General features: G+C 45.2%; 1 protein-coding gene across 1 annotated transcript in view; it reads right to left on the reverse strand.

Annotated features, from left to right (window-relative positions):
• Positions 1-528, reverse strand: part of Vwf (von Willebrand factor) — a 144038-nt gene extending 143510 nt beyond the window's left edge. Inside the window, exon 1 of the mRNA XM_087904192.1 lies at positions 294-528. The gene's annotated coding sequence lies outside the window, so the exon portion shown is untranslated. The remainder of the gene's footprint in view (positions 1-293) is intronic.
• Positions 529-23407: the final 22879 nt, after the last annotated feature.

Consider the following 23407-nt stretch of genomic DNA (forward strand, 5'->3'; position numbering starts at 1 on the left):
ACCCTCCCAGCACACTGGAGCATCAGTGGTTCCCAGATGGTACCCAAAAGGGGAGGGGAAAGTGACTGTCAATCTCATCTAAGTCCTGCCAGGCTGGAAAGCCTCTTCACCAAGAAACGCGGAATCCAGCAGTGAACAGAGAAATGACATTAGAATCAGGCTAGCTTCGAATCGCCAATCTTCGAATCGCCTCTCCAAGCAAACCCCTTCCTCTCCCGGCATAGGAGCCCCAGTCATCACCTCAGGGGCAAGGGTCAGCCTTGTACCTCCCTCCCACGACTGAGCCATCATACCTTCCCCTTGCAGATAGGGGCTGTCTCTTCAAGATCCCCTGAGAAACTTGGTCACTGCTCAGTAGTTCCAGCACTCCTAGGTCATGTTCTCAGCAAGCACTGGATGGTTCTGAGCAGTCTTGCTGTCAAGTAGCCCAGGGGCTGCAGAGTCCCCACAGTCGGGGAGATAAGCTGTGGCCAAGAACCCAGCCCTCTGTACCACGATAGCTGTGAGCCGCAGAAACGGGGCACTGGCCTTCTCTTAATGACCAACGGGGAAACAATGGCAGGAAGCAGTAGCAGAAGTACTTCCAGGCTGATAAGGCCTAAAGAGCCAGGAGGGAGAGCTCTGGGAAGCTGCTGTACCACCACAGTTTAGTTTGGTCCCTGAGACTCCCTGATTCCCCTGACAGACACCCAGGACCAGGAACAGTAGGTTCCCCATGTCAGCATGGTCCAGGCTAGGGGAGAGAACCAGATTACAGCAACATGGCTCCTAGGTCCAGCTTCCAGAGCTAAATCCCAGGGGTTTTTTAAATAACACCTCTACCGGAGCCAATTTAGCTGGGTGAGAGGAAGTATGTGAACACATCCTGTCCCCGTCACCTCCAGGTATGAAAAATCCTGGCCAAATCTCATTAAAACGGCCTGTTTGGATCCTAGCCGGTGTTTTATGAACAGGTTAAAGACGAAGGTTGTGGGTCAGGCATGGAAGCACGTGCCTTTAATCCCAGCAGGCAGCGGTGGGCAGAGGCAGGAAGATTTCTATGAGTCTGAAGCCAGCCTGGTCTCCCTAGCAAGCTCCAGGACAGCCAGGACTACATAGTCTTTCAAAACAAACAACAGAAGATAAAAATCCTGGTCACAAGTTCAAACCTTTGGAAAGGGGGATGGGTGGAAATGATGGTTTCATTCTAATACTCCCCCAAAGAGTCAGTCACACACACACACACACACACTTGCTCTCTGCTAGGCACAGAATCCAAGGCCTGTGCATGATAGACAATCTTTCACTGAGATATATCCTCAGGCCCTGACTCTTTACACACATGCACACTAACAAACATCTACACACACACATACACTCCATACACACACACTAACATACATCTGCACACACACATACACTCCATACACACACACACTAACATACATCTGTACACACACAGGCACTCCACAAACACACACATGCACAGTAACATACATCTGCACACACACCTATTCCCCCAAAGCCTAATCTCAGCAAGCTCTGACTAACTAATCCTTTTCCAGGGAGGAGGGGTACAAGGCGGGATGAGGAGCAGGTTGGGGAACAAGGCAGGTAGGGGATTCCCTTGCAGTGGGATGCCTGGCACTAAGCTGAGCGTTTAGGAGCAGCCCCCTTCGTTGCTTCTCAGTACCCCATCTGCCCTAAGACTCTGGAGAACCACTAGGTTGCATCTTCCCCCTTCCTGCATTTCACACTCCCCTGCTCCCTTTCTCCCATCTTAGCTAGGTGTCTTATCTTAGCTAGGTGTCTTAGCATGGTGATGAAGCGCCATGACCAAAAAGCAAGCTGGGGAGGAAAGGGTTTATTGAGCTCACACTTCCACAGCACTGTTCATCATTGAATGAAGTCAGGACAGGAGCTCAAACCAGGAGGCAGAAGCTGATGCAGAGGCCATGGAAGAGTGCAGCTTACTGCCTTGCTCAGTCGGCTTTCCTAGAGAGCCCAAGACCACCAGCCCAGGGGCTGGAGAGATGGTCCAGCGGTTAAGAGCATTGCTTGTTCTTCCAAAGGTCCTGAGTTCAATTCCCAGCAACCACATGGTGGCTCACAACCATCTGTAATGAGGTCTGGTGCCCTCTTCTGGCCTGCAGGCACAGACAGAATATTGTATACATAATAAATAAATAAATATTTTTTCAAAAAAGACCACTAGCCCAGGGATGGCATTTTCTTAATTGAAGAAATTCCTCTCTGGTGATGTTAGCTTGAATCAAGCTGACATAAAATTAGCCAGCACAACCAGTCAAGAAAAGAAAAAGAATGGAAGAGACAAGATTTGCCCTTAACATTTCTGTTACCAGAGTGGCTGGGGTCCGAGTCTGACTCTAGAAGCCTAGTAAGCAAGCCTTGGCCACCCATCCTCAGTAGATTAACTAAAGAGGTACACAGTAATGAAGGGCAGATTTATTCAGTGTGACCACACTGGGAAGCAGAACAAGGAGGTCCAGTGGCCCCTCAACCTCAATCCATCTTTGAGGTGCTGATAGGAGATTGGGCTTAACTAGAGGGCAGGAGACAAATAACTAAGCAGTCTTGGTCAATGTGTGGTCCCATCCATCACTGATCTACTTTGTCCTGACTCCATTCTCTCCTGTAAAATAGTCTTACAAGTTGTCAGAACTGTGTGAAATATTTTCCTGAGAGGTCAGTTTCTCCTCTGGCTTCCACCTTTCCCTTTCCCAGCATAAGATTACTGGGGAAACTCCAGTTTCTCAGGAATTGTCTCAATAGCCTGATAGCGAAAGGGAGGGGCCCAGGTGTCTCATTAGAATATCCTTCCTCCCCTTTGGATGTCAATGTGGCAATTTCTCAGAAAATTAGGAAACAGCCTTCCTCAAGAGCCAGTAATACCACTTTGGGGTATATATCCAAAGGATGCTCAATCGTGCCACAAGGGCATGTGCTCAGCTATGTTCATAGCAGTTTTGTTTGTCATAGCCAGAACCTGGAAACAACCTAAATGCCCCTAGACCAAAGAATGGATAAGGAAAATGTGGTACATTTACACAATGGAGTACTACACAGCAGAAAAAAATAACGACATCTTGAATTTTGCAGGCAAATGGATGAAGCTAGAAAACATCATTTTGAGTGAGGTAACTCAGACCCAGAAAGACAATTATAAGTGGTTTTTAAGCATAAAGCAAAGAAAACCAGCCTACAAATCATAATCCCAGAGAACCTAGAAAACAATGAGGACCCTAAGAGAGACATATATAGATCTAATCTACATGGGTAGTAGAAAAAGACAAGATCTCCTGAGTAAATTGAGAGCATGAAGACCTTGGGAGAGGGTTGAAGGGGAGGGGAGAGATAGGGAGGGGAGCAGAGAAAAATGTAGAGCTCAATTAAAAAAACAGAAATCAAGTCTTAGAAACATTTCGAAACATGCATAAATGAAGTAGGGAAGCTCTAATTAATTTATAAAAAAAAAAAAAAGAATATCCTTCCTGCCAGGGACCAGAGAGATGGCTCAGTGGTTAAGAGCACTGGCTGCTCTTCCCAGCACCCACAGAATGGTTCACAACCATCTGTAACTCTACTTCCATGAGATCCGATGCCTTTCAAAGTGCTGAGCAACATAGGTCACTTTTTTTTAATACTCAGCTATCCCCAAGCTTTGTATTATAAATGAGCTGGGACAGGGTGGTGTATGCCTTTAATCCCATCCCTCAGGAGGTTGAGATAGGAGAGCCATAAGTCAAGACCAGCTCAGTCTCATGAAAAACAAAAGCAAAATTAAACAAAAGCCTGGGGGGGAAAAACTGCTGGAAAAGAAATCCGAGAAAATCACTCCAAAAAATAGTAAAGTGAAAAACTACCAGAAGTGTAGCTAGGTGGTGGTGGTGCATACCTTTAATCCCAGCTCTCAGGAGGCAGGTAAATCTCTGAGTTCAAGGCCAGCCTGGTCTACAGAGGGAATTCCAGGACAGCTAGGGCTACACAGAGAAACCCTGTCTCAAAAAATTAAATTTAAAAAAAAGTGTTAGGAAAGAGCCTAGAGTGAAAGGAGCAAGGAGAAGACCAAGAGCCAAACCCAGGACTCTACAGACAGCGGTGTCTTTGCGTCCACAACCACAGACCCCGGGCATTTTAGCACAGATAATTAATAGGGTGGGCAGGAAACCGCAGCTGGGAAGTGGACGTGTGATAGGGGGAAAGGAAAGCCATTAGGAAAAGATGTTTGTTAGGATATCCATCAGGAGTGGGAAGAAGGGAGGGAGGGAGCGGGAAGGGAAAGGAAGGAGGAGAGAGAAGTTTAATACTTGGAGGAGGGGGTAATATGGGGAAAGACTCAGCCGCAGAAGCTGCAATACTCTGCACCCTGGCAGTTGTTAGCCCCGAGGGCTCCAACAGACATTCAACACCCTGAGTCTGACACAGAGATGGTCCCCAGCTGAGTCAGGTCAGAGGGTTGTGGGAGGGGCTGTAGCAACTGATCCCTAAGCTAAGTCATCATTCAGAGTCAGGGGATTTTCTCTTCCCAGACAAAGATGAGTTTATCCTCAGTCTTTCCGAATGGACAGCTAAAGAAGGTACGACAGGAAGAAGGAAGTTAAACCGAGAAAGAAAATGCTAGAAATGAAAATGAGCAAAGGGTTTGGTAGCCACGGGGTGAATATGAGCAGGCAGTGAATTCATAAAACAAGGATAGTGAGAACACAAAGAGTTAAAATAATAAATACAGCTGGGTGGTGGTGGCACATGCCTTTAATCCCAGCACTCGGGAGGCAGAGGCAGGAGGATCACTGTGAGTCTGATCGAGGCCAGCCTGGTCTACAGAGCGAGTTCCAGGACAGTCAGGGTTACATAGAGAACCTTGCCTATAAATAAATAAATAAATAAATAAACAAATGAAATAATAAGGTGGATAGCCACCTGTAATCCCAGCACGCAGGAGACTGAGGCAGGAGGATGATGAGTTTAAGTTCAGCCTGGGCTGCACATAAGACACTGTTATAAAAGAATAAAGGTAAAAAGGAGAGCAACATGGAACCAGAGTAGTAGACATAGTAGCACAAAGGACAAGGAGATGTAATCACAATGAAAGTATTGTAAGGTTCTTGCACTCTTCAGACTTATGGCAGAGTGCATAGAAAATGTGGAGAATAGAGACTGGGGTGTGCACTGGAGTGTGTGCTAGGGTGTGCACTGGAGTGTAAACTGGGGCGTGTGTTGGGGTGTGTGCTGGGGTGTGCACTGGAGTGTAAACTGGGGTGTGCGCTGGGGTGTGTGCTGGGGTGTGCACTGGAGTGTAAACTGGGGTGTAAACTGGGGTGTGTGCTGGGATGTGCACTGGAGTGTAAACTGGGGTGTAAACTGGGGTGTGTGCTGGGGTGTGCACTGGAGGGTAAACTGGGGTGTGCACTGGGGTGTGTGCTGGGGTGTGCACTGGAGTGTAAACTGGGGTGTGTGCTGGGGTGTGCACTGGAGGGTAAACTGGGGTGTGCACTGGGGTGTGTGCTGGGGTGTGCACTGGAGTGTAAACTGGGGTGTAAACTGGGGTGTGCACTGGGGTGTGTGCTGGGGTGTACACTGGAGTGTAAACTGGGGTGTGCGCTGGGGTGTGTGCTGGGGTGTGTGCTGGGGTGTGCACTGGAGTGTAAACTGGGGTGTAAACTGAGGTGTGTGCTGGGGTGTGCACTGGAGTGTAAACTGGGGTGTGAACTGGGGTGTGCGCTGGGGTGTAAACTGAGGTGTGTGCTGGGGTGTGCACTGGAGTGTAAACTGGGGTGTGAACTGGGGTGTGCGCTGGGGTGTAGCACTGCTAGTTGAGCGCTTGCCTAGTCCATAAAGCTCTGGGTGGGTCCCAAGGGATTCCTGCCTTCCTCTCTGCTCCCCGTGTGGGACTGGATGTGGTTAGTTTGTGGCCTGTAATCCCAGGACGTCATTTAGAAGATAGAAACACTCGACCAGGAGTTCAAGGCCATCCTCTGCTACACAATGAGTTCATAGCCAGCCTGGGCTACATGAGTCCCTTGTTCCAACAAACAAATTACCAGAGGGTGAAGGGCATGGTCTATTGGTAGTTAAAAATTAACCAGGCTAGCTTAATATAAAAGATTTAGCTTTAATAAACAGAAGAAAGGAAAACTTACAAAACCAGGGTTTCAGCAATCCGGGGACACAGGGGGCAAAAGAGGAAGCGGCAAGCACATCTCGATCTTTTATTTGTTTTGTGTGGCCCCAGGGGGACACACCCTAAGCAGAATGTGATTGGCTGAGGTTCCCCATCAAGAGGGTAACATTTATATGATTTTAAAGACCCCATAAAATAAGGGGTTGGGGAAATGACTGGGGTACAGAACACATAATACTCCTCCAGAGGACCCAGATTCCATTCCAGTACCCACATGGCAGCTCACAACCATCTCTAGCTCCAGTCTCAGGGAATCCAACACCCTCTTCTGATCTCCAAGGGCACTGCATGAACATATTGCACAGACATACCTGCTGGCAGAACACCCACATACATAAAATGAAAATAAAACATATGTAATCCTTACAAAGGAAAGCCTATGTAATAAAGTTTTTAAAACCTGTATATTTTTGCTGTAATATTTTTGCTTATGGCTAACTGCAGAAGGTAAATGTGGTACAGTAACCGCTAAACTTAGGATACTGGTGACCTCTGGGGAGGAAGAGAGAAGGCAGGGCCTACAGAGTGGTCCGTGGGGACTTTGTCTGTTTTATCTTTTAACCATTTCAACACTATGGAGTAAATGGGGCATTGGGGTGGGCAGAGCTGTGTAGAATGCAAGTGGTTTTATATTAGCCTCTCTAAGATTCTGTATGGTTGCAATTTTCATTTAGATGACAAAGTTCTGAAACCAGGTGCCTCGGGAGTGTTGGCTTTGCTTTCTCAATAGTGGTGTGACATCCGGCAAGGCACTCCTACCATGCCACATTGATCGAGTGACTTCCTGTTCCCCAAATCAAAAGAAGCTGCTGTGTCAAAGGGTGCAAAAGCTGCCAAGGCCTTTGGTGGACATCCTTCCACCAAATGCCAATGAGCACCTTCATTACTTTCTGATTACCTGGTAATATAACTGAAACATAGTTATTGCTTTAATATTCATCCATTTGGTTTTTAAGGGAATATTTTCTAATATCGTCCATCTGGATTGATTTGAATTTGTTTGCATCTTTAGATCATTTATTTACTTACTTACATTTATTTGTTTATTTGCTGTAGTACCAGGGATTAAACATGGAGTCTCATACAAAGCAAGCATGCTACACTAAGCTGTCTCCACCCTCTTTTTTCCCTTTCTCATTCTGAGACAGAGTCTCTCTCACTAAGTTGCCCAGGATGAGCATCCTGTCTGCAGCCCCTGCTGGCCTTGAGTTGGCAGTCCTCCCTAGTACCTGAACTCCTTCTCTCCTGGGATGCTTTTATCTTTCTGTAACATGGGAAAATTATTCAATTTTTTCTCACATTAACGCATGGGTGCTTTTTTCAGTTCTTCATTCACCATGAATATTTGTTCAGGATGGGTTTATTTGTTTGTCTGTTTTATGTCTGGGGACCCATTTGATGATACGTTTTAGGATGGAGCAAGACAAAGAGACACACAGTGAGGTGTCACCTGTCCCTTCCTCGGGGCTAGACATCTAACCATCAGGCTTTGCTCAGGACTGGGGGAGTTTCAGGACTAAAACTGGGGCAGTTCTCGGCAACTAGGACAGCGGGTGACCTTACCAGATCCCTAGTCTGACCAGTCTTTAGACAGCCTTCAAAAGATGTCCCAAGCATTTTGAGTATCTGTCTCCAAATCCACTGTGGGGACGTGAACACGCTGTCATTTACAAGTTACATGAGTTGCCTTCTCTTGACATTGAGTACCATCACGAGCACCACGGAGGTGGAAGCCCAGCAGAAGCAGCTGCAGTACAGAATGACCACTGAGGAGGCAGAAGAATGAGGGAGCCTCTTTGGAGAGTGTTTCCATGGAGACTGTTGGTTTCCCTGGGATCATACAGTGTTTTGTGTATGGGCACTGCCCAAAGCACACCATGTACTGGCGTGCCTATGCTGACTGACCTCACACCACGATTTGGCAAGAACTCACAAAGTGTCTTTTATCAACTTTCGTGGTTTTTATAAACAGGCTGCATGCTCATGCCTTATCTCCACTTGGGCCACCAGTTCCTTGAGAATATGAGTGGAATTTCCAAAGCATCCTTGCCTTTCCCGACTACACCCTGCATCCAGATCCAGGGACAAGACTCTCAATAATTGAGGGAGCCATTATGGGGCTAGAAATCCCCACTAGAGAAATTCCCAGGAATCCACAAGGATGACCACAGCTAAGACCCTAAGCAATAGTGGAGAGGGTGCCTGAACTGGCCTTGTCCTGTAATCAGATTGATGACTATGTTGACTGTAATCATAGAACCTCCATCCAGCAACTGATGGAAGCAGATGCGGAGATCCATAGCCGAGCACTGGGCTGAGCTCCCAAAGTCCAGTCGAAGTGAGGGAGGATCGAGAACATGAGCAAAGGTGTCAAGACCATGATGGGGATACACACTGAAACAGCTTACCTGAGCTAATGGGAGCCCACCAACTTTGGTCTGACAGCAGAGGAACCAGCATAGAACCAAACTAGGCCTTCTGAACGTGGGCAACAGTTATACAACTAGGGCAGACTGTGGGGCTGGGGCCACTGGTAGTGAGACCAGGACTTATCCCTACTGCTTCTAATGACTTTTTGAAACCTATTCTCTTTGGAGGGATACCTTGTTCAGCCTCAATATAGTGGGGAGGGCCTTGGTCCTGCCTCAAAGCAATGTGCCAGACTTTGGTGACTTCCCATGGGAAGCCTTACCCTCTCTGAGTGGATGGGGGAGGGTGGAGGCAAGGTGGAGGGAAGGGAGTGGGAACTGGGATTGGTATGTAAAATGAGAAAAGATAGATTTTTAATTAATTAGTTAATCTAAAAAAAAAGATACCCTCCAAATGGGCACAGCTTGCCTCCCAGCTAGAAGCTAGGAGGTCAGCAAGCAGCATGTCAGTCTCCTGGCCTTGCACTCTGGTCCCCACTGCAAGAGACACACTCTACTCTGAGCACTCCTGGGAGGGGAGGGAAGGGGAGGCGAGGGGAGCCCTGTAGCCCTACAACCAACACATGCAGCTTCAGATCCTAGAAGCTGCACTGATTTCTTTCTGATTTTGTCTTTTTCTTTTCTTTATTTCTTTTTATTTAGTGATTTCAATTCATTTTATGTGATCACTGTAAAACAGAAGGAAGTATGTTGCAGGAGAAATGGCCGTACACTGTGCTGGTAAAGCAAGGTAAAGCAACCTTGACTCTAGGACAAAGACAGCGGCTGAGCGGCTGGGATTAGTCCTAAAGTTTTTGGAGGACTTTGCAGGTGGCTAGAGAGGACAGGAGGAGTTCAGAGGAATTTCCAATGCTGGAGGTTCTGAAGAACGTGGAGAGGAAGTTAGCCAATCTCTCTAATTTCCTTGGATTTTTTTAGGTCTTTATCTCAATTTCTGACTTCTGAGTTCTTATTATACTAGAACAAATTAGGTAATCATTTCTTCTGGTAGCTACAGAAATATAAATAAATAAAAAGTAGAAAATAAAGGAGCCATGATGGCAAATTAGAAGCAAACAGCAGTAATGGTTTAGAATCAAGTAACCCTCTGACTGAGGATCTCTGAAGACTAACATCGCACAGAGACAAAGAGATTTGCTTCTTGGAACAAAGAACAAGAAAGAGCCGCATCAATGTCAATACAAAGCCCACAGCTCTGTGATAGCTAAGCCTAGAGGAGGAGGAGCAGAGAAGAGAGAGAGACAAGGTGGGGCCGAAAGTGACACAGAAACAGACCGGAGAGGCAGGCTGAGATGGGCGTGGTGGCTCACAGCTACAATCCCCGCTACTCAGAAGAACTGCAAGTTTGAGACCAGCATGGACTCCATAGAAGTCCTAGGCCAGCCTGGGTAACGGAACAAGACTCCAGAACGAGACTCTGCCCTAAAACCCCTCGGTGGAAAGGCAGCCTGATAGGTGGTGTGCACGCTGCTGTAGAGAGCTGCTGAACCAAGACACGGGGGTGGGAAGCCATCTTGAGAAGGTCACCCCTAAGCTTGTTCCTTTGGGAGAATAAGCCCCTATGTTTTTCTTTACCTGGAACTTAGTAAGTAATGTCACACTGTCCCTGGCAGTGACTAACTTGTAGCACAGTGTTACCTGGGCAGAATGCCTCTGAGGAAAGTTTATTGACAAATACACATGATAGAATTGACATTAGAGACATAAAGTACAGTTTGTTTTCCTGTTAAGAACAGAGGCTCTGGCAGTGAGTCAAAGACGATTGAGAGACCAAGTAGACATGTACCAGTGTGTGCAGAGACTGGACGCCAAAGAATCTTTAGTCGTGCGCGCCAGAAAGTGTGAACTTCTGCTTCAGGCCTGTGTGTTGCTCTCCATGTGGACTGGCTGAGCGGGGATACTCGGCTTAGCGATAGCTTGACCCGAGGGTCCATCAAGGTAATAAGGCCGGAGGAAACTGCAATCAGCATAACCTTGGTTCCCTGCTACTCTCTAGTAGTAAGCAGGGAACAATGCTGTTCTAAGTAGCTCCAGTGCCAAACCGCTTTCACTGTCCAACTGGTAAATGGAACAAGATGAAAGAATCAAATAATCCTTAGCCTTTGCTCTCTAAGGAATGCAGAGCCCAAGGAGACACAAGAGGAGGAGAGTGGCGCCCTTGCCTGCATGCCTGACCTGGGACAAACAATTCCTTTGGAGCTTTTTGTTTGCTTGCTTGCTCGTTGGCTTGCTTGCTTGCTTGCTTTGGGTTTGGTTTTGGGCTTTCTTTTTCTTTTTAACGTTTCTTAACAGCTTTTCTTTCCATTTACTGATTGGTTGATTAATTAGTGTGTGTGTATAGTATTTTTCATACATATTTTTCCAAAGATAGCCACTAGATTTAGGGCACCATACTGAGAAAGTATGACAGTCGTAAATATATGTGCTGACCACCAATCCACTCCATGTTATCAAGCAAATACTACAGGATATACAAGGGTAGACAGGTTAATACAATAATAATAGGTAGTTTCAAAACTGTGCTCCTACCAGTAGATGGGTCATGCAGACAGAAAGTTCCGTTCAACTGCTCTGTATCTCGAGTGGATACAACAGACAACTGCAGGGCATTCCACCCAATGCTGTACGATCGTAATCTCATCACCAGCTCATAGAACTTCCTCTAAAATCAGCCACATTTTGGTCTATAAAACAAGTCTTAACAAGTACCAAAAAAAATACTGAAATAATTTCTTGCACATTGTCAGGTCATAGCGGGACAAAGCTAGATATCATCGACAGGACAAACTGCAAAAGCCTCTAAAAACACATGGAGCTTTTTAACAAACACATAGTACTTCCAGGAGGTGGTGTGGGAGGTCCTTCGGTCTATGTGTTGCTTTCATTGGTTAATAAAGGAACTGCTTTGGGCCTATAGCAGAGATGTAGGGGAACAGAGCTAAGCGGTGGGGGGGGGGGGAACTAAACAGAATGCTGGGAGAAAGGAGGCGGAGTCAGAGAGACACCATGGAGCTGCCAGAGTCAGACGCGCTGGAACTTTGCAGGTAAGCCAATGCCATATGGTGATACACAGATTAATAGAAATTGGTTAAATTAATATAAGAGTTAGCTAATAAGAAGCTAGAGCTAATGGGTCAAGCAGTGATTTAATTAATATGGTTTCTGTGTGATTATTTTGGAGCTAAGTGATTGGGAACTAACTAGTGGCTCCTCCTTCTGCAAGGAGGTAGTCACAGAGGAAATTAAAGGGAGAGTTAAAAATGCATAGATTCAAATGAAAATGCAACATACCAGAATGTGCGGGGTATAACAAAGACAATTCTAAAATTAAAATTTAGATATATATAGAGAGGTAGATATTATATATACATATATGTATTACATGTGAATTGTGTTTTAACCTTTGTCATGCCAAAGTAGATTGCCGTGACTGCCACTCACCTTGCTACACCTATAAGTCTGTTCTCTTACAGTTTTACATCTAAATAGATTCACCATGACCTCCAGTACCTCTAACTTGTACCTTCCATCTTGTACACTCCACTTTCCTCCTTCATTTCACAATTTAAATACAAGTTACCTTCCTCCAACTACTCCATGGAACTCATGCTTTCCAATAGTGCCCCATTGCCGGTCTCTATACCCTAAAGAACACAGGCTAAGCAAGACCAGAACTGCTGCTCGGCTCCTGGGGGGACGCCTCTGTGTCTCTCCACTGAGGGGACACCTCTGTGTTTCTCCACTAAGCCACAGAAGCACACTTCTTAGTAAAAATATTCCTTTTAGAAGAACTCAAACAATCAAACAGAATTGAAAAGGGGAAAGAGTTGGAACTGACCCACTACAGAAACTCAGTCAAGATGAATGAATGAAGAACATGAGACAGCAAAGGCCCACAGTACACACCTAATCCCTCCCCCCAATCCCTTGTAAGGGAGCCCCAAATCCCAAGAGTGCTGAAGTGTCTGAAAAAGAACTGAGTCCTACTTTTAAAAAAAAAATTTTAATGATTATATACACATCTCAAATAAGAAGGTGAATGAGCTAAGAAAACCTGTACACAACCTCATCAGGACCATCACCAGAATGAAGAGTGAGTAAATATGGGGAAAAAGAAAATTCAATGAGGCAATCACAACGCCCAAAAGGAACAAACACAACTGGAAACAAAAGAAGCGATCGATCAAATGAAAACCTCAGCAGAAGGCATCTCCTGTCGGTGCGTGCCCCCATCTGTTGGCACGACCATGCAGAAAGGCAAGTTTCAGGGACAGACTACAGAGTTAAGTCATGTCGCGCTCAGACATCTAGAAAGAAAAATGTTGAAGGTTTTGACCAATATTTAAAGAAGTCTAGAATGTTCAAGGGATAATAAATAAACGCTGAGATAAGAGCAAAAGGCAAATTGTTTAGTTGTTGGAAACAGAAAATTCCCAACCCAGAAGAAAAACTGACATCCAAATACAAGAGGCATTTAGAACCCCAAACAGGGTGACCAGAGAATGACCTCTCCACCCTAAGTGAGGGCCAAGATGATAAAAGTACAAAGTAAGGAAACCATGCTAAACACTGACTCACATGCAGAGGTGGGAATATCAGAACAACCTCAGACTTTTGTCACTAGCCTTAAAATCCAGAAAAGCATGGAATGATAGTCCGAGTTCTAGGAGTAGATAACTTCAAGCCGAGAATGCTGTAAGAAAAACTGTTTTTCCCAATTGATAGAGAAATTGGGACATTTTAAGATAAACACATATTAAAGTGTTTATGACAATCATACCAGTATAAAAAATTCTTCAAGGGATATTGAATAGGAAAGAAAAAGAAGAAAAAAAGATAACAGCCTCATCCATGAATAAAATACATGCCATGAAAGGAATAGGTGAACAAAGAAGAACTGGAAGAGGAGCATAGCAATCAAGCAAATCCAAAACTAACAAGGGAAAAAGAAAAACAAACAAACCAAACCCAATAAACCAGCCAAATAGAAATCACCTAAAAAAAAATAGGCAGTTACCAAAAGTAATCTACACACTCAACACGATTCCCACAAAAATTCCAAAAGCATTCTTCACTAGAAAAATCTCCAAACATTCATATGGAAACACAAAAGATCATATGCAACCAAAGCAATTCTCATAGAAGGAACGTCATGTAGGTATTGAGCTACCTGACCCCAAATTGCAGTATAGAGCTACAGTAGCAATGATACTGGCACAGTAACAGACATGTAGACCAATAGAATGGGACTGAGGACCCAGAAACAAAGCTAGGGCCACTTAATTTTTGACAAAGGCATCAAAAACACGCTAGGGGAAAAAAAACAAATGGTTTGGGAAAAAATGAACGCTCACCCACAGAAGAATGTGCTCAAATCCACAGCTACCATCCCAAATGAAACCATCCCAAATGAAAATCAACTCAAAGTGCATCAAAGACCTTAATGTGAAACCTGAAATGCTGAAACCCATGGAGAAGCACATAGGGAATGCACTTGAGGCTATAGGAACAGGCAAGAGCTTATTAACAGGACTCAGAACACAAGCAACAATCCCATGAGCAACCAACGACACTACAAGAAACCTAAGTCTCTGCACAACGAAGAAAACTATCAGCTGAGTAAACTGACAGCCCCCAGACCAGGAGAAATGTTTACCAGCTACATCTCCCACAGGCCGTTGACACCTAGACCATGAAAGGAATTGCCCAAATTAACACCAAGAACATGAAACTGCCCGTCAAGAAATGGGCTAAAGATGCAGCTCTCAAAAGAAGAAAAGATCAAAAAGCATTTGTTTTTAATGTTCTGCATCCTCAGTCATCAAAGAGGAGCAATTAAAGCCACTTTGAGATTCTATCTCACCCTAACTGGAATGGTTGACGGCAAGAAAGCAAACATACATGCTGGAGAGATGGCTCAGAGGTTAAGAGCACTGGCTACTCTTCCAGAGGACCCAGGTTCAATTCCAAACACCCACCTAGCAGCTCACAACTGCCTGTAACTCCAGTTCCAGGGGATCTGACACCCTTATACAGACATAAATGTGGGCAAAAATACCAAACACATGGATTAAAAATAAGTAATAATAACAATAACAATGATAATAAAAGGTAAATGCTGGTGAATCTGTAGGGAAATAGAAGCCTTATCCACTGTAGGTGGGAGTGTGTATGACTATATGACCCCTCCTGGGCGTACCCCCCAAATTAAACATTCTACACAGACTCTCACTCATCTGTGTTCATTGCTGCATTCTCCACAACAGTCTTAAAGTCCATCGACAGATGAATGGAGAATGGAAATGTGACAAAATACACATAGAATTTCAGTCAGTTCTTTAGAAAACTGAAAATGGGGTCTGGAGAGATGGCTCAGTGCTTAAGATCATGCAGTGCTCTTGCAGAGGACCTCAGTTTGGTTCCTAGCACCCACGCAGCAGCTCACAACCACCTGTAACTCCAGCTCCAGGAGCTCTGGTGCCCTCTTCTGGCTTCCAGAGACACCACGCTTGCCTGCTGTATTCATACATACACGTGGGCAAGCGGTCATATACGTAAACCTCCTTTAAATCTTTTTCAAAAAAGGAAAATGAAATTTGCAGGGAAATGTGTGGATTTGGAAAACACACTAAGTGAAATGACCAGGTCTCAGAAAGGGCTGAATGGCTCTTTCATGGGGGTCACCTAAGACCATAGGAAAACACAGATTTTTACATTATAATTCATAACAGAAGCAAAATTAGAGTTATGAAGTAGCAATGAAAAAAGCTTTCTGGTTGGGGGCTCACCACAACATGAGGAACCCTATTAAAGGGTCTCAGCATGAGGAAGATTGAGAACCACTGGTATAGACTATTAAACTTTATAGGAGACCTTGGGAGAGGAACAAAAAATGTTGAGGAGTAGGGGAAGGCAGAAGTTCACATGGGGCATAAAAGCAGAATTCTAGGAGGCTTTGAGTGTGAGAGAACACAGGGAGGGAAGAGGATGGGAAAGAATTCAGGGAGAGAAACAGCAATAAAAACTTTTGTTTGAAAATGCCATAATGAAACTTAACTGTTTGTAAGCTGATACAATAATTAATAATAACAATGATAATGATAAGTGAGCACGAAATTATTCTAGAGCTCAGGCATAGTGGTGCATGCCTGTAATCCTAGAACTAGGGAAGCTAAGGCACAATGATTTAAGTTCTAAGCCAGCCTGGTCTACATAAGAAATAAACAAACAAAAATTTCCATCTCTTTGACATTCTAAAATGACTAAATAGCTTATAGATTAAAAATAACCCACAAGATAATTTTTCTGATACTGAAAAACAAAAAATATACAGATGGAAATGCTATCTCTTAAACAGTACGCAGTGTGTGGAGATACAGTGGAGGACGTCCAATGGGGAAACTTGCTTCTTTCTTTGAATAATATTTGTACTAAATATTTGAGATATTTAATAAATATGTATCTCTCTCAGCAACCATCAATTGCCAACAGCTCCTCAGCTAGGGGTGGGGCTTTATGCTCACCCGATGCTGGGATCGTGCCTGGCCTGAACATGCTCAGGACTTGGGCATGCTGTCACAACCGCTATGAGCTCACGCGTGCAATCGCCTGCCCTGCCGTGTCTGGAAAACGCCGTTTTCTTGTAGTCATCGTCTGCCTCTGGGTCTCACAATCTTTTCATTCCCTCTTCCACCATAATCCCCGAGTCTTAGGGGAAAGAGTGCGATACCAGTCTCTCATTTGTGCCTCTCATGCCACAATCTCTTCATTGCTGCACGTTCACCAGCTTTAACCCTCTGGGTTAGTCACCATTTACTGCAAGAAGTTTCTCTGGTGAGGACTGAGATACACATTAATCATTAGGAGTCATTTTAACGGTGTGTCCATTTAATTGAAGAGTAATGGTTTTTCCACTAGGGTGTATGACCTTTCTAGTCATAGGTGCTTTGCCCTGATAAACCATGTATGGGTACCATCTCATAGAGTGGCCTTAAATCCAATCATGTGTTTAGTTATGCCCATTACATTAATGCCACTATTGCAGCAGTGGGCATGCCTTGCCAGGGCAGCCATTATTGTAGCTCTTAGGGATCACAGCTGGGGGAGATTCATGATTGCTTTTCTTCTCTGGTAGCAAACTCAGCTCTTAAATCTGGAAAGTGTGTTAAAAAGAGTACCGTGGGCTGGGGATGTAGCTCAGTGGTAGTGTTTAGCATAAATGAGGCCCCAGGTTCCAAACCTAGCATGACAGACAGATGACAGTTTAAATGGCGCCTTTTTATAAAGCAATTTGACAACATGCAATGCACCCGTCAATTCCACTTCCAGGAACCGATCTTGAGGAAATCCTTTACAATTAGGACCGAGATCTACCTGCAAGATAGGCAGCCCACATTGTTTCTAGCTGTCAAAAGAAAACATAAGCATCTCAATTGTCCTGGTTTGGGAGGTTAAAGGTCACATGGCATCCAGTCAGGATAGATTTTCACGTAGCCACGAAAAACAATGATATGGAACAGTTCTTGAAAGGCTGGGAAATGTTTCTGGTAGAACAGGACGTGAAAGAGAACTGAACGCCTTAAAGACAGAGCTCTCTGCTGCGTCAAAAATAAACACTCAGCAGTCTCCAGAGAAGCCGGAGTCACACTCCTGGGGACTGTTCCTCTCCTATTTCCTCCTCTCCTGATGCCGGTGCTTAAGTATATGCTAAAAACTGTTCCTTAATTTAAAAATAAAATAAAGAGGAAAAGGCAATTAGACAGCTTATCAGGTAAGGTACTCGCTGCACAAACCCTGAACCTGAGTTCAGTCCCTGGAGCCCACAGAAAAGTAGAAGGAGAGGGACAGCATCACAGAGCTGCCCTCTGGCTACACACACGTGCACACGCACATGCATACATGCACACGCACGCTCGAACATGCACACACACACACACATATACACACACAATGAAAATAACATTTTGAAGAAAACAATAGCTGTTGGAAACACACACGCTGAGAGGTTGTACTCTGTCACGAGGGGATCGGCCACTGTCATTTCCTGTAGTCTCTGAAGAATATGGCACCGTGTACTTGCAGCTGTACTTGACTGCTTTAAAGCATTTATTTAGGGAGACTGGTGAAATGGCTCAGGGGGTAACAGCACCTAATATACATGTGTGAGAATCTGCCTTCTGATCTTAGAACCCACCTAAAAAGTTGTGCATGGCCATGCCTGCGGCCCCCAGCACTGTATGGGGTGCAGCCAGGAGGATCCCTGAGGCTTGCTGGCTGCCAACCTAGCTCCAGACTCAGCGAGAGACCGAGTCTCAGAGGAATGAGGAGGGCACTCTAAATGCACTACACTCACGCAAAAATGGTTACTTTTTAAAGAAGTTTATCTATATGTTGTGTGTGTGAATGCATGTGTGCTAATGTGTGCAGGCACACAAGAACATGCCAGGCTAACACTCCACCACTGAGCTCCAGACCCAACCACCTACTTATGAACTGTAAGGGATAGGAACAAGCTATTCTCAGCCCGCACTGATCCTAGCTTCCCTGGAGGGAAAATTAGCTATTAATAGCCCATTTCACACAAAACAACTTGTTTAATTGTGTGTGTGTGTGTGTGTGTGTGTGTGTGTGTGTGTGTGTGCGCGCGTGGGGGTATGTGAACATGGATGCAGGTGCCTGCAGAGGCCAGAAGCTTCAGAGCTCATGGAGGGCAGTTGTGAGCTACTCAGTGTGGATGCTGGGAATTGAACTTCAGTCCTTGGCAAGTGTGTCCAGGTGTGCTCCATCTGGGTGTCCTTGAAAAGTAGATCGGACAAATAAACAGACACAATCAGTCATTAACCCTTAGACTGCTTTGTGTCCCACAGGCAATGACAATTGTGACTTCAATAGAAGGTTCTAGAAATAATTGATCCATAAAACTTAAATAAAGTTCATTGCATTGTTACAATTCCTCAGTTTTGTTACTATTTATTATTATTAGTTTCTTTCTGAGCCTTATGTATAATTTAAACTTTATCATGGATATGTTTATATAGAAAACGGCAGCATTTTATTTTTATGTATCTATCTACTTATTTATTTCAAAGTTTTGGAAACAAAGTTTATTCATGTAAGCATGGCTGACCTGGTATTCACTAGATAGCCAAGGCGGGCCTCTAAAATACAATCCTCCTGTCTCAACCTCCCTATTGCTGGGAATAGAGGCATGTACAGCTCCACCAAGCGGACAGCACAGGGTTTCTAAAGCCAGGTGTTTCTTCTGGTTCCAAGCGGCCTATGGGGTCTCAGAACATATTCCCCAAGATAAGGCATGACTCTTACACTCAGACACTGGATTAACACACAGCTGTGAAAATGGTCTGCAGTCACATGCAGTGGTATGAACGAATCTCACAAGTGTAAATCTGAGGAGGAGAGACCCAGAAAAGTGTTGCCCACATACACAGAACACGGCACTAGCGGGACTTTACCTCTGTGGGTGGAAGCCAGGAGAGTGGACCCTGGGCGACTGGCAGCCAGCGGACGGGGGGCAGGGGGAGGCATGAGAGCATCTCCCAGGGACTGTAGTGTTCTCTCTTAACCTAGAGGCTAGGGACAGTGAACTTGTGGACAAGTATTGAGCTGCAGGCTTATGATCTGAGTATTTTCTGTGTGACTATTGAGCATCAATATAAAGGTTTTTTCACAAAGTGAAAAAAAAATCTTAATGGTGCTTAAAAGCACACTTGGAATTTATTTCCTCTTAATTGGACGAAGTTTCCCGAGAAACCCTCTGGACTTCCTAGAATTTTGATTAATAATTCAAGTCTCCCAAGCCGAGATCCTGGCAGAACAGGATCTGCGAAGTCACTCCCGCACCCCTGGTTAGGAAGCCCCAGTTCCACCCTGGCTGCTGTCCTCTGTCCCAGAGCTGACTGCCTCTCCTGGCAGATAGAGGCAGCTCCTCCCCCTGCTAATAAAGAGCTGCTGTGATTTGATGCCCATGACACACAGAGACAGCAGGGGGCACCGCAGGGCACCACAGGGCACCACAGGGCACCACAGGGCACCACAGGGCCACACAGGGCACCACAGGGCCACACAGGGCCACACAGCAGTGCCTTAAAGGGAACAAAAGACCAGCTCCAGATGCTGGAAAGAGAATCAAATCCACAAAGATGCCCTCTCATGTTTACATGTATGCTGTGACATGAGTTCACAAACACATGCACGCACACACACACACACACACACACACACACACCGTAATCCAACACGTCACCAAGATGCAGGAGGCTGGAGCAGAAGGAACTCAAGTTCAAGGCTGGTCCATGCTACAAAAACAAGAGAGAGGAGAGAGAGAGAGAGAGAGAGAGAGAGAGAGAGAGAGAGAGAGAGAGATCTCGTGCATGCAAGGGGTGGGGAAAGGGAGGGAGGGAGGGAGGGAGGAAAGGAGGGAGAGAGGAAAGAATGAAGGATCACATAAATCAAACAATATGCCACACCAACAAGGGGAAGATACCTGTAAAATTCTTAACCAATAGAGATCTGCTGTCCCAATTATATAAACAACTCTCACAGACCATTAAAATAGCCCAATGAAAATGCCCAGAAGGAAAAAAAAATAGTTTCTTCAGAGAAAAGAAAACCAAATGGAATAAATATTTTTTTCATCTGCAAAAATCAAGAGGTGAGCCTCTTGGGTCCCGTGGGGAATGAAGGAGGGCGACAGTGGGTCCATTGCATCGGGGGGTCAGCTGCCATGTGTCTCCTGTCACCGAGGTTCATCAGACGATGCATTGTTAGCTGCCATGTGTCTACTGTCACTGAGGTTCGCCGAACGATGTATCCATGTGAACGTGTGATCTGATGCTGAAGCTACAAATTCTTACAGCAACTTTGAGCCCAGACGGAGCCTGTGAGCTTGTCTGTCCTAACCTTATCCATTTCCCTCCTCCCTGGGACAAACATGGGCACCTGGAGACAGACGCAGGTGTACACAGCAGCATTGCTTATACAAAAACAAGTGCATAAAGTAGGGCACTGCTGCCACAAAGCTCAAAACCAAGCAACGGAAATGATAAGAAAAGCTGTGAGTGTAAACGTGGGTAATGTTTATATTTTTACAAAGTTTTACAAAAATATTACAATTTCTTTTGTGTGTGTGACCTCTTAGGGTTTTTAGTATAGTAATGCACACTGCTCATCTCCGAGCACATGTATGTAAAACCCAGCATTTGTCAGACTTTTTTTCTTTTCTTTTCTTTTTGATTGTGTGAATGTTATTTAATTGCTGTTCATGAGCAGACACAGGGTGTTTCCCTCCATTTTCCAATGGATCTTTCATTGTAATTCCCCCCATTTTTACTTCTCTTGCTATAACATGAACAACATGTAAAGCTCCTTTTTCACTCCCTCTGGTTCTTTACCCCTTTTTATTTTACTTTATTTTATTTTATTTATACATACTAATCCCAGTTCCCTCTTCCTCTCCTCCTACTCTCCCTACCTTCCCCTCACCCCAATCCCCATCTGCTCTTCCCTTTGGTAGTCAACAAATTCTATCACATCACCACATCTAGGAAGGACTCAGGCCCTCCCCCTCGTGTCTAGACTGAGCAAGGTTTCTCTTCCTAGGAAATGTGCTCCAAAAAGCCAGAAAACTCATTAGGAATAACTCCTGGTCCCACTGCCAGTGGTCCCACAAACTGCCAAAGCCACTCACAGTCACCTGCTTTCAGGGGGTCTAGATCAGTCCTAGGCAGGTTCCCTGGTTGTCAGTCCAGAGTCAGTGGGCTCCCATTAGTTCAGGTGAGCTGTTTCTGTGGGTGTCCCCATCGTGGTCTTGACCCCTTTGCTCATATTCTCGCTCCTCCCTCTGTTCCACAGGACTCCGGAGCTCTGTCCAGCAGATGGTTCCACAGCTAACCACTCTGCTTCTGCATCTCTGCATCTGCTTCCATCAGTTACTGGATGAAGGTTTCAGGAGACCGTGTCTATTTCCCATTCCTAGTGGATCCCTGTATGTCTCTCTTCGGGTCCTCTTTGAAGCTACATTCTTGAAGCCAAGAATTAATAAATGTGAAATTCAGGATAGTGGCCACTTCGTTGGAGGAGACAGACACAAGGAAGGGGAGGGATGTACAGGCAGATGCAGCGACACTGTCTATGCTCTAGCTCTCGGATGGGGTGGTGTGTACCCAGATTTCCATTTTCTTAGTATTCTCCACAATATACATTGTTTACAAAACTCCTTGCTATGGTGAACGGTGTATGATGAGTCATTTTGAATTGTTGCTGTTGTTGCTGTTTCTCTCTTTTGATTGTTTGAGAATTTTATACAAGCTTTTAATGTGTTTCCATCATGAATAAACCCTATTCCCTCTCCTCCAGTTCCCCTATTCCCCCCAATTTCATATCCTCGTTTTTTAAACCCCCTGAGTCCACTCAGTGCTGCCTGTGTGCTCCCAGATCCAAGGCTGACTACTAGAGCATGGGTAGCCTCTCGGGGGCTACACCCCTAAAGGAAATGCACCCTCCCTCCTCAGCAGCCGTAAGTTCCCAATAACTTCTCAGCTTGGGGTGGAGCCTTAGGAGCCCCTCCCCATCTACTGTGGGGTTTAGGCTGACTCGATCTTGCGCATGCTCACAGCCTCTTGAGTTCACGTGTGCGATGGCTTTGTCATATCTGGCGAGCACTGTTTTGTAATCGATGTCCACTGCCTCGACTCTCGCAGTCTTCTACCCACGCTGGGCTTTGAGGAGAGGGAACTACGATATTGCTGTCTGTTCAGAGCTGAGCACGAGCACTCCGCTGTTTCCCTGTCTCTGCGTGCTGACCAGCTGTCGTCTCTGTATTAACTGCAGGAAGAAACGTCCAGGGGACGGAGAAATGACTCAGCAGTAAAGAGCACCTGCGGCTCTTCAAGAGGATCCAAGTTTGGTTCCCAGCACACCTGTCAAGTGACTCATAACCATCCAGAATTGCAGCTCCAAGGGATCCAACAGCCTCTTCTGGCTTCTGAGTGCGTGCACACATACACATGTAACATGCCCTCGCAGACACGAATAAAAATAATAAAAATAAATCCTTTTAAGTTTCTCTGATGAAGGTTGAAAGATGCACTATTCTGTGGGTATAAAAGATCTTAGAAGGCAGTTAGTTTATCTCTGTGCCATTTAACAAAACAATAGTATTAGGCTCTCGGCTATGACCTAGGACCTACCAGTCACGTGTTTGGGCCTGGTTGGGAGTAAGAAGCATGAGTTTCAGTGTGTGGGACAGAATTCAAACCAAGGCAGAAAGTGGTTGGTTACTCCCATAACATCTGTGCCCCTGTTGTACCAGCAGGCCTATCTTGCCAATCTAGTCATAATTGCAACTCACAGCTGAGTAAGATTATTGATCACTTTTCTGTATCAGTAGCATGCATAGAACCTTCCAGAACTATGAAAGCTGGCCTGCAGGGATGAAACTTCCAGGTCAGTGTCTGCTTGATTTTGCCATGTGAAATAATTCAAGTATGTGGTGTCTTCAGTAATAAGATGCAGGTATGTGTGTCCCATGACAAATGTATAGAGGTCAGAGGACAATCTCAGTTTCTTGCCTTCCACCTTGTCTGAAACAGGGTTGAATCACAATTAATAAAAACTCAGAGACAGAAATTGGGGTTCAATCTGAAGGTCAGAAAAGCTAAACAGCCAGCCACTGGCTCTTACCTTGACCTCAGTCCAAAATGGCAATCCTGCCTCCAAGAATCACAGAATGAGGCTGTGTGTCTGAGAGCTGCCTCCTCCCATTTTATATTCCTCTCTA

This window comes from Myodes glareolus, chromosome 3 (assembly GCF_982192425.1).
Source record: "Myodes glareolus chromosome 3, mMyoGla1.1, whole genome shotgun sequence".
NCBI lineage: Eukaryota > Metazoa > Chordata > Mammalia > Rodentia > Cricetidae > Myodes > Myodes glareolus.